General features: G+C 43.1%; 1 non-coding gene and 2 pseudogenes across 1 annotated transcript; all 3 read right to left on the bottom strand.

Moving 5' to 3' along the window:
• Nucleotides 1–5,846: 5,846 nt before the first annotated feature.
• LOC148670457 (5S ribosomal RNA) lies at nucleotides 5,847–5,965 on the bottom strand. The gene has a single exon (XR_015937805.1). It is a non-coding gene; the product is annotated as a 5S ribosomal RNA (ribosomal RNA).
• Nucleotides 5,966–6,501: 536 nt separating this feature from the next.
• LOC148670456 (5S ribosomal RNA) lies at nucleotides 6,502–6,620 on the bottom strand (annotated as a pseudogene).
• A 4,628-nt stretch (nucleotides 6,621–11,248) lies between these two features.
• On the bottom strand, nucleotides 11,249–11,367 carry LOC148670455 (5S ribosomal RNA; annotated as a pseudogene).
• Nucleotides 11,368–12,211: the final 844 nt, after the last annotated feature.

Below are 12,211 nucleotides of genomic sequence, written 5' to 3'. Positions count from 1 at the left end.
CACTCTTGCTTCGGTCCAAGACCGGGGTAAAGTTAGCTTGAAGTTCGAAAACGATTTTGGCACGCCTGTAGCGCTTTCACGAAATCTCTTAGAGTTACAAAAACACTTGCTTAGTGTATAAAATACATTGTGGATGATTTCTCAGCCTTTACTTTTTCGTTTTTATGACATTTTTTTGACCAAGCACGAATATGCTTTTGTCCATATCTCCGCAATGGAAGCACAGAACGCCTTCAAACCAAAAGCATTTTAAAGACCACGACTTGTGGATATTTCCACAGCCTTTACATCAAACTATCGGTGAGCTAATTATCTTTTTTTAAACCTCCGGTTTTTCATCGATGCATAATTACGCACGAACTGGAACCCGGGGGACCGCTGTGTGCACACGTTCACAACGCGAGAAATACTGTTCAATACGGCTTCGTGCGAAAAACCGGTATATGACCATAGGAAGCAGAACAGCGCGGTCTCCAATTACCCAGACTGTAAGCACGGGAATAAAGCTTTGTTTCATTTCTGAAACCCTTCCTTTACGTCCTGTTTTCATTCAGGTAAGGGTCAACTATATTGAAAATACTACTGACAGCAGGAAGATTAAAATATTCTTTACTCAGCAGATTATTAAAAACAGCTCCCATGATGTTCAAACTGATTTTTTACACAGAACACTGACACAGCTTTGTGTTCTGAATCTCTTTTTCTCTTGCTTTTATTTAATGTGGCACAATGCACTGGGATAGGGGTATTCTGTTCACAAACCAATAGCATTTAAACCACAGCACCCACAATGCTGCAGGTAAGTGTTTTGCACACTAAGCAGGTCATCTGACTATTCCCAGCTTTGTTTTGGGTTATGGAACCTTTATTTTTTTATGATTTTCTGAAGATAACACTACAGGTGGGATGGGTGGGTTGTCTTCATGCCTTAATAGCATTTCAAATACAGCACCCACACTGCTGAAACCAAGTGTTTTACACACCAGACAGGCCCCCAAACCTCATACAACCTTACTGTGGCTGTGGCCCCTTTCTTTATTTTGTAATGAGTTTCTGAAGATAACACTACAGGTAATACACTGGGACGGGTGGGTCGTCTTCATGGCTCAATAGCATTTCAAATACAACAGCCACACTGCTGAAACCAGGTGTTTTACACACCAGACAGCCCCCAGAACCTTATACAACCTTGCTGTGGTTGTGGCCCCTTTCTTTATTTTTTTATGAGTTTTTCAATATGGCACCATTAGACAGGCGGTACATGGGGATAGTACATCGTGCTCTTCACGAGTCAATAGCTCTTCAAGCACAACAGCCACAGTGCTGCAACCAGGTGTTTTACACACCAGACAGCTCCCCTAACCTTATACAACCTCGCTTTGAGTTGTTTAACATTTCTTTCAAATCACTTGGGTTCATCAATCATTTGATCATTTTTCAGCGTGGAATAAACCTATTACTTGTTCCTTGGAGATTACCATCTGCTGATAAGATATGATCGCTATATTGACCATATACAATTTCTTGCATAAGGAATTCATATTTTGCATACACCGATCCCCCCGGAGTCCCAAGTGATTCTGGTTTTGGAAAGCTAAAGGACAATGAGCTTCACGATACCAGGGGGACAGTGGGTGGTCAAGTCTCCCCTAAACAATGGATCTTGTCAGATTATGATGTCAGTGCATTTAATAAATGTTGTTGAACTCTCTTTAGCCCAAATACAGAGGAGCCCAGACCCAGAATGTTACACATACTGACAGAGAGTGATCTCATTATGTGTGTTTGGATTTTAACAACTATTTTTATTGTTTGCTAGAACCAAAACAATCTATGTTAGACATTTTCATCTTCAGCCAAAAATACAAACCTGTGTACGTAGTGTGGTGCAGGTTCTTGTCCCATCCTGCTCTTGGCCCAGGTTGGAGGGTTGCACCGATTCTGAATCTTGTAAGCTGGTATGGATGGGTTTGGGGGTGTTGATACCAGAGTGGTCCAGGAGGGGGATTCAGGTGTCTCGGGGGCATTCTTGTTTTTCTATGAGTTCAGGTTGATTCTGTTGGTTCTGTCATGAATCTCCCTCACGCAGGCAAGCGCTCCCGCATTCCCTCGAGCTCTCCCCATACCAAACGTGCACATGTCAATCAGTCCTCTACTTAAACCCTCATCTGTCCCCCGGTCATTGCTCACGATTGAGATTCTCTCCCGGAGCTTACCTACTAACTACGCCTTTGCCTTACTATGACTTCTCCCCTGGACCTCGACCCCGCTTTTCCGACAACTGCTTTAGCCACTCGATTTTGTACCTTCGCCTGTTTTACGCTTTCTCGGATCCTGACCCCAGCCTGTCTCTTCATTTACGCCTCTGCCTACCGACGCAACTTCTACGCCTTCCCGGACTCCGACCCCTGCCAGTCCCTCGACTACGCCTTCGCCTGTCGATTCTGTGCCTACGCCTGTACTACGCCTTCCCGGACTCGGGCCCCTGCCTGTTTACTCCGACTACGCCTGCGTCTCGCGCCAACCCTACCAAGGGCACCGCATTGGATCCCTATCCTCAGCAGTCAGCCCCTGCGTGACAGGTTCTGAGTGTCTTGGTTACATCCGTTTGTGTGTATAGATGAAAAAGCTATTGAAGAGCACCCCCACACCCCCCACCCGTCTCGGTGGAAGTTGCCATGTTCAAAAAATCCTAAAAAGATAATTAAAGTTGCACACAACAAAACATGACTGTGAAAGGTCAGGAGGCCTGCCTAGTGAGCACAACACTTGATTACAGTCAAAAAAACAATTAAAAAATAAATAAATGTTCCACAACTCAAAGCGAGGTTGTATAAGGTTAGGGGAAATGTCTGGTGTAAAACACCTGGTTGCAGCACTGTGGCTGTTGTGCTTGAAGAGCTATTGACTCATGAATAGCACCCCCCAATCCCCATGTACCGCCTGTCTAATGGTGCCATATTGAAAAACTAAAATTCTTATTAAAAAAATAAAGAAAGGGGCCACAACCACAGAAAGGTTGTATAAGGTTCTGGGGGCTGTCTGGTGTGTAAAACACTTGGTTTCAGCAGTGTGGGTGCTGTATTTGAAATGCTATTGAGCCATGAAGATGACCCACCTGTCCCAGTGTATTACCTGTAGTGTTATCTTCAAAAAATCATAAAAAATTAAAGAAAGGGGCCACAGCCACAGCAAGGTTATATAAAGTTAGGGGGCCTGTCTGGTGTGTAAAACACTTGGTTTCAGCAGTTTGGGTGCTGTATTTGAAATGCTATTGAGCCATGAAGACGACCCACCTGTCCCAGTGTATTACCTGTAGTGTTATCTTCAAAAAATCATAAAAAATTAAAGAAATGGGCCACAGCCACAGCAAGGTTATATAAAGTTAGGGGGCCTGTCTGGTGTGTAAAACACTTGGTTTCAGCAGTGTGGGTGCTGTATTTGAAATGCTATTGAGCCATGAAGACGACCCACCTGTCCCAGTGTATTACCTGTAGTGTTATCTTCAAAAAATCATAAAAAATTAAAGAAAGGGGCCACAGCCACAGCAAGGTTATATAAAGTTAGGGGGCCTGTCTGGTGTGTAAAACACTTGGTTTCAGCAGAGTGGGTGCTGTATTTGAAATGCTATTGAGCCATGAAGACGACCCACCTGTCCCAGTGTATTACCTGTAGTGTAATCTTCAGAAAATCATAAAAAATTAAAGAAAGGGGCCACAGCCACAGTAAGGTTGTATGAGGTTTGGGGGCCTGTCTGGTGTGTAAAACACTTGGTTTCAGCAGTGTGGGTGCTGTATTTGAAATGCTATTGAGCCATGAAGACGACCCACCCGTCCCAGTGTATTACCTGTAGTGTTATCTTCAGAAAATCATAAAAAAATAAAGGTTCCATAACCCAAAACAAAGCTGGGAATAGTCAGATGACCTGCTTAGTGTGCAAAACACTTACCTGCAGCATTGTGGGTGCTGTGGTTTAAATGCTATTGGTTTGTGAACAGAATACCCCTATCCCAGTGCATTGTGCCACATTAAATAAAAGCAAGAGAAAAAGAGATTCAGAACACAAAGCTGTGTCAGTGTTCTGTGTAAAAAGTCGGTATGAACATCATGGGAGCTGTTTTTAATAAGCTGCTGAGTAAAGAATATTTTTATCTTCCTGCTGTCAGTAGTATTTTCAATATAGTTGACCCTTACCTGAATGAAAACAGGACGTAAAGGAAGGGTTTCAGAAATCAAACAAAGCTTTATTCCCGTGCTTACAGTCTGGGTAATTGGAGACCGCGCTGTTCTGCTTCCTATGGTCATATACCGGTTTTTCGCACGAAGCCGTATTGAACAGTATTTCTCGCGTTGTGAACGTGTGCACACAGCGGTCCCCCGGGTTCCAGTTCGTGCGTAATTACGCATCGATGAAAAACCGGAGGTTTTAAAAAAGATAATTAGCTCACTGATAGTTTGATATAAAGGGTGTGGAAATATCCACAAGTCGTGGTCTTTAAAATGCATTTGGTTTGACAGCGTTCTGTGCTTCCATCGCGAAGATATGGACAAAAGAATATTCGTGCTTGGTCAAAAAAATGTCATAAAAACGACAGAGTAAAGGCTGAGAAAGCATCCACAATGTATTTTATACACAAAACAAGCATTCTCGCAACTCTAAGAGGTTTCGTGAAAGCGCTACAGCCGTGCCAAAATCGTTTTCGAACTTCGAGCTAACTTTACCCCGGTGCTTTTTTTTCCCTTGCGTTTTTCTCATCTTCCACCATTCTCTCTCTTCACTGCCTTCGTCCCCGCTCTATTTCACATCAGCCTTTCACTCTTGCTTCCTTCCAATGAGGACGGGGCTGCGGGAGAAAGGGCGCTATAGAGGATCGCTGTGGAGAGCTGCTGCTGTGCTTTGACATCTGAGCTCTGTGGAAAACGATCTCAATACAATTCTGAAAAACGCGACTCTCCGAACGCCAGCCGAACAAGTCTCCACAGCCGAAGCGCTGTGTCTCTTTTCAGCTGGCGATAAACCTTTCCTCGATCCTTTGCGGACTTGTAAAACTGTTCCTGATCAGAATAAAAAACGCTCACGCTAATACACAAGCACCCGTGTCTCGCCAAAGCTGACAAATAAACAGACGGACAAGCCGCACTGCACGTGTGAACAGGGGAATGAGCCAGCGAGCGGGGATAGGGCGCCTCCTGCGCTTAAAAGCTTACAGCACCTGGTATTCCCAGGCGGTCTCGATCCAAGTACTAACCAGGACCATCCCTGTTTAGCTTCCGAGATCAAACGTGCTCAAGGGGGTGTGGCTGTAAACGACAGCAAGGCTCGCTGGCACCCTTCTTATTGAGAGGACAGCTGCGTCACCTCTTTTAGGACGCTGCTTTTTTTCCCTTGCGTTTTTCTCTTCTTTCCACGTTCTCTCTCTTCACTGCCTTCATCCCCGCTCTATTTCACTTCAGCCTTTCACTCTTGCTTCCTTCCAATGAGGACGGAGCTGCGGGAGAAAGGGCGCTATAGAGGATCGCTGTGGAGAGCTGCTGCTGTGCTTTGACATCTGAGCTCTGTGGAAAACGATCTCAATACAATTCTGAAAAACGCGACTGTCCGAACGCCAGCCAAACAAGTCTCCACAGCCGAAGCGCTGTGTCTCTTTTCAGCTGGCGAAAAACCTTTCCTCGATCCTTTGCGGACTTGTAAAACTGTTCCTGACCAGAATAAAAAACGCTCACGCTAATACACAAGCACCCGTGTCTCGCCAAAGCTGGCAAATAAACAGACGGACAAGCCGCACTGCACGTGTGAAAAGGGGAATGAGCGAGCGAGCGGGGATAGGGCGCCTCCTGCGCCTAAAAGCTTACAGCACCTGGTATTCCCAGGCGGTCTCCCATCCAAGTACTAACCAGGCCCATCCCTGTTTAGCTTCCGAGATCAGACGAGATCAGGCGTGCTCAAGGGGGTGTGGCCGTAAGCGAGAGCAAGGCTCGCTGGCACCCTTCTTATTGAGAGGACAGCTCCGTCACCTCTTTTACGACGCTGCTTTTTTTCCCTTGCGTTTTTCTCTTCTTCCCACGTTCTCTCTCTTCACTGCCTTCGTCCCGCTCTATTTCACTTCAGCCTTTCACTCTTGCTTCCTTCCAATGAGGACGGAGCTGCGGGAGAAAGGGCGCTATAGAGGATCGCTGTGGAGAGCTGCTGCTGTGCTTTGACATGTGAGCTCTGTGGAAAACGATCTCAATACAATTCTGAAAAACGCGACTCTCCGAACGCCAGCCGAACAAGTCTCCACAGCCGAAGCGCTGTGTCTCTTTTCAGCTGGCGATAAACCTTTCCTCGATCCTTTGCGGACTTGTAAAACTGTTCATGATCAGAATAAAAAACGCTCACGCTAATACACAAGCACCCGTGTCTCGCCAAAGCTGACAAATAAACAGACGGACAAGCCGCACTGCACGTGTGAACAGGGGAATGAGCGAGCGAGCGGGGATAGGGCGCCTCCTGCGCTTAAAAGCTTACAGCACCTGGTATTCCCAGGCGGTCTACCATCCAAGTACTAACCAGGCCCATCCCTGTTTAGCTTCCGAGATCAGACGAGATCAGGCGTGCTCAAGGGGGTGTGGCCGTAAACGAGAGCAAGGTTCGCTGGCACCCTTCTTATTGAGTGGACAGCTCCGTCACCTCTTTTACGACGCTGCTTTTTTTCCCTTTTGTTTTTCTCTTCTTCCCACTTTCTCTCTCTTCACTGCCTTCGTCCCCGCTCTATTTCACTTCAGCCTTTCACTCTTGCTTCCTTCCAATGAGGACGGAGCTGCGGGAGAAAGGGCGCTATACAGGATCGCTGTGGAGAGCTGCTGTTGTGCTTTGACATCTGAGCTCTGTGGAAAACGATCTCAATACAATTCTGAAAAACGCGACTCCCCGAACGCCAGCCGAACAAGTCTTGAAGTGGAAATCTAATAAGTAAATTGATTCTTAAAATGTAGAGAGCTTTGCAAAGAAATATATTGGGGCTTTTAGATAATATATTTCAAGGATGTAATTGCTGTGCTACAGTACGTGCAGAATCTTAGAAAACAGTGTGTCAACAAAGTACACTGTTTAGGTTACTTTAGAAGACAATGTACCAAAACAATATGGGTCGTTAGAATTAGCTGAAAGTAACTGATAAGCTTTGAATAACATATCTAGTGCTTCTTCTTTCGCTTTTTGATGTAATCTGTTTTCTCTTTGGGAAAGTGGAAGTTTTAGAAGGGACAAAGCGCTGAGCTTTTTTACAGCGCAACGTCTTATAAAAACCCTGTACTGCTTGTAACAAATTGAGTCTCTGGTTGCTCCCAATCTTGAAATAAAGACCTTACTCAGGTGAGAACTCTCTCTTGTGGCTTCCTTGATAGTTATATTTCCATGACACCGGTTTTAATGTCTGTAGATTGTATCTTATTTTTATTTTTTGTTTTGTTTCATGTTCATATTATGTGTTTTCACCCAGTTGACTCCAGTTAATAACAGTTCACCCAGTTAATTGCCACTTTTTATGCGCGAAAAACGGGTGATCTTTCTATCTCGTGATCAGCTTACCCAGTGGGCAAAAGACGTATAATATACGTCTATTAAACGCATACCTTAGACGTCTAAATGTGGTCTACAATTCGTCTAGAATGAAATTCTAATATACGTCTAAAGTTATACGTCAATTATACGTCTATGTTTAGACGTTCATTATACATAAATGGTTGGAGTTCTATTATACGGATAAATTTAGAGGACTATTATACGTATATGGTTAGAGGTCTATTATACGTATAACTTTAGAGGTCTATTATACGTATATGGTTAGAGGTCTATTATACGTATAACTTTAGACGTCTATTATACGTATATGGTTAGAGGTCTATTATACGTATAACTTTAGACGTCTATTATACGTATATGGTTAGAGGTCTATTATACGTATAACTTTAGACGTCTATTATACGTATATGGTTAGAGGTCTATTATACGGATAACTTTAGACGTCTATTATACGGATAACATTAGAGGTCTATTATACATATATGGGTAGAGGTCTATTATACATCAAAGATAGATTTTATAGGTGTAGAAACAAGTAAACCAAGCCAATGATTAGGTTTAGAAATTTATTCTGAAAATACACATTCACACCTGAAACATACGTATTTCAAATTATACATTGTATACAATCAATCAACAATCAACATATGGGCAATAATCATAAAAAAACACAACTAGTCTTAAACTTCAGCTACAAATTCTGGTAACATGGCAATATACAGTATAGTAATGACAAACACAAAACTAATTACATTAACACACTAACTCAAAACCACATTTTGATTCAAATATACATTTTAAAATGTAGAACTTCTATATTTCCAAGAAAAAAAAATATTACAATGGAAGTTAAGACGATTTTTGTCCACTATTTGCAAACCCTGTCTAATTGTCCTAACATTTAGAACCAAAAACCTATTATTTTCAGAGTCCAGATCTCCTGGCCCCCTGCCTTGCATATGCATTCTTCAAGTAACACATTGCGTGCTCCTTTATTTCTTTTTCTGTTGATGTAGGGTGGGACTTCAGCACCGCAGCTAGGAGAAAATTATATAATATTACTTCCCAAATAAATGATGATTAATATCTTCTTTAGTATAATCTAAAAAATGAACAGTTTACTAAGCTCAAAGCTGAAATAAATGTATAAAATTTGGCTTGCATCATAGCAGTTGAGCAATAAAGTCTGTCCTAATTAAAGAGTACCCAAAGTTTGAAAGTACAACATAGAATAAGAATAAGAGAAACGGCAAAACGATTTTGTGTCATCTTCCCCATTCACACTATTTTATGTGCCATTTTTTTGCTTATTCACGTACTATTTTAATCAAAATAATATTAAGAAAGATCTGTATGTATTCAGATAGTATTATTATTGTTCATACTTACTCGTCAAAAGAGGATTGCTGAGATATTTGCAGATATACTTCTACGTTTGAAAAACGTGTCCAAAATGGTGACCAACGAATACTAGCAATGCATTGTGGTATATAACCGGAAAATATGCTGGGTTCGATATTTTCTCAACGTATGCGTTTAATAATGTTGTCGATATTATGGTTGAAATTTAACATTGATAATACATCGCGGCTATGTGCCCCCTGCTATGAGCTGATGTGCAATTTTAACGCATGCAGTTAGTAAGGATCGGTCACTGTTGTATGGTATTATATATAATGACATTTTGGAATAGGATGGGGACAGTCCTGGCATCGCGGGGGGAGGGGGGAATATCTCCCCTTCAGTTTTGGGCAAAAAGATTTACCTAACTTAATTTGCGCCCTAAAAAATAGTTGTACTTTGTCAATGGTCAGACAACACTAAATGACACGAACAGTCACTCAGTCTGTTTGATGGGCAGGAGGGCTATCCGTCCAGGAACTGCACATATCAGTGTCGTTATTGAGTATCAACATTACGATCCTGTTTGCTCAGGTGGACCGATTCCTTGCACTAGTTTATCATTATACTTAAAATCGTTATATAACTAGGACTAGTTATAGCAGTCTGTGCTTTCTGTTGGTTTTACAACATTTTTTTCTTAACGATTCAGAACGTCCATGTAGCTGCAAAAATGAACGCTTATGGTACTCTTCGCTCCAGGCAATACAAACCGTGAGAGTGACGAAAAATGTGAAACTGAACTTCATCGCAAATACCAGATTGCTAGTCGTTATCTTCTATCATGAAGCACTAATCAATGGCATAGCTGCGAGATTTCATTTGGGTAGCTGCACCGTACAGCTCCGTTTCAACAGAAATATCACTCCCCCCTCAGAATTTCAGACGCCCCCCTACAGATTTTTCCCCGGGCACCGCGCACTGATGGGGGACGGGGTGTCCAGGAAATGGTATCAACTTTTGTCAAGAAAATAAAAATAGAAACTCTATAGGCACTCAAACATTTTACTGTTTTTTTTCAGGCAGGTGGCAAGACCCCCTCTGCAAAACCCTTGTATGCCAAGCTGTGGGCATTGATTCGTCGAATATACGTATATTTACGGCGAAATTACGTCTATACGTATATATACGTCGCCTCGACGTATAATCAACGTCGAATTGCAACCGTAAAATTGACGACATGAATAAACGCATATATAACGTCGAAAACACATCTAACACAGTGCCTGAGGCTTTTTACTGTATGTATCGTGTGTGCCGCAACTAGGAGTATACGGCACTCTGCACAGTGCACAAAGTAAATTATTTTGGCAGTAATTAATTTATTATATTTACTATATTTATTATACACGTGTAAATTAATTACTGCCAAAATAATTTACTCTGTTGTCACATGATTGTCTCTGAGGATGCGCGAAAATGGCCAAGGAGAGCCCAGAACTGAGCTTGCGCTCCCTTTTTGATCAAGACCCAGATGTGTGCTGATTGGTTGAGAGTTTGGCGGGCATTGGAGACCCACGTGGTATTACCACACCCTGCCAGTCCCTGATTGGTTGATCAAGGTGATATATGCGTCACTTACTCTTGACACTTAGGAATGCAGTCCAGATGTCCATTTGGCACTCCCTAGACAGATAGGCGCCAATGGATGACCATTGATCATGATAGCCAGGCTTAGCTAAGTGCATCCCCATCTGGGAGCTGTCCCTTATCAAAAGAAAACATCTTAAATCAGCCTGCATGAATACTTTCTCTGTGGCTGCACCACAGAGATGGAGGGTGAGATGGGGCCTCATTTAGGACAGCATACCACCACTTAATTCTGTCTTATTAACAAGCATTGCCGCTACAACGGCATCTCTCCTGTCAAACTTCCTCCTGACGTGTTTGACAGGATCTGGGCCGTGGTGAACAGTGGGAAAGACGCCCTGTGGAGAGTGAGGAACATGGGGCTATTCAAAGGCATCGAGGTCCCAGTCAAGGCAGCAGGTAGCCTGGCCCTGTTCATCACCCGAGAGTACTATTACCTCAGAGATCTGTGGAGAGAAAGGAGGGAGGAAGCAGAAAATCTGTGGGAAATAAAGAGCATAGGTCAATATCTCAAGAAACTGTGAAAAACATTATCATGTTTAAGTAAAGAATGTGATTTACACCAGAAAAAAAGAAATTGTGATCATATATACATATATACTGTTTTAAGTATGTATATTAATGTAAAGGACAAGCCGCACTGCACGTGTGAACAGGGGAATGAGCAAGCGAGCAGGGATAGGGCGCCTCCTGCGCTTACAGCACCTGGTATTCCCAGGCGGTCTCCCATCCAAGTACTAACCAGGCCCATCCCTGTTTAGCTTCCGAGATCAGACAAGATCAGGCATGCTCAAGGGGGTGTGGCCGTGAGCTAGAACAGGGCTCGTAGGCACCCTTCTTATAGAGAGGACAGCTCCGTCACCTCTTTTACGACGCTGCTTTTTTTCCCTTGCGTTTTTCTCTTCTTCCCACGTTCTCTCTCTTCACTGCCTTCGTCCCCGCTCTATTTCACTTCAGCCTTTCACTCTTGCTTCCTTCCAATGAGGACGGAGCTGCGGGAGAAAGGGCGCTATACAGGATCGCTGTGGAGAGCTGCTGCTGTGCTTTGACATCTGAGCTCTGTGGAAAACGATCTAGTTTGAATAACATATCTAGTGCTTCTTCTTTCGCTTTTTGATGTTTTCTCAATTCAATACACGAGATACATTTATTCATATAAATTGTGCACCAAACATATACTAGTCTGCCTGGATACGAGCGGCAGACCTTACTGTGAGGGTTATCAATATACAAGGTATATAATCTCGAAGAGATGCCAACACAAAGAGATACACAACAGAGAATATATGTCAATATATATCGTTCGGTTACTAAATTGCTAATCAGTGTTATTACCCACTGTTACTCTAAACTCGGAAGTAAATACACTACTCATGAATTAAATTGATAACAACTTGTGTTGAAGTACAATTGAATTCTCGAGACATAATGTAGAACATGGGGTTTACTTATCCACTGTTTATGGATTTGGAATTTCCCGGCACGAACACCAAGCCAGCTGACAGGCTCTGTTGCAGCCAATGTTCCAGCGGTTGTCCAATGGGCGTTGTCCCGGCATCCTCTGGCTACCGGCCAACCAGTTGAAGTACAGCTCGGAGTAGGACGGGCGGAGGAATCTGACTGCGGCGCGCAGGGCAGTCGTTGCTCCGAGGAGAT

Source organism: Lepisosteus platostomus, chromosome 5 (genome assembly GCF_059453375.1).
Source record: "Lepisosteus platostomus isolate fLepPlt1 chromosome 5, fLepPlt1.hap1, whole genome shotgun sequence".
NCBI lineage: Eukaryota > Metazoa > Chordata > Actinopteri > Semionotiformes > Lepisosteidae > Lepisosteus > Lepisosteus platostomus.
The sequence above is the reverse complement of the archived record's forward strand: the minus strand, read 5'-3'. Positions and strand labels throughout refer to the sequence as shown.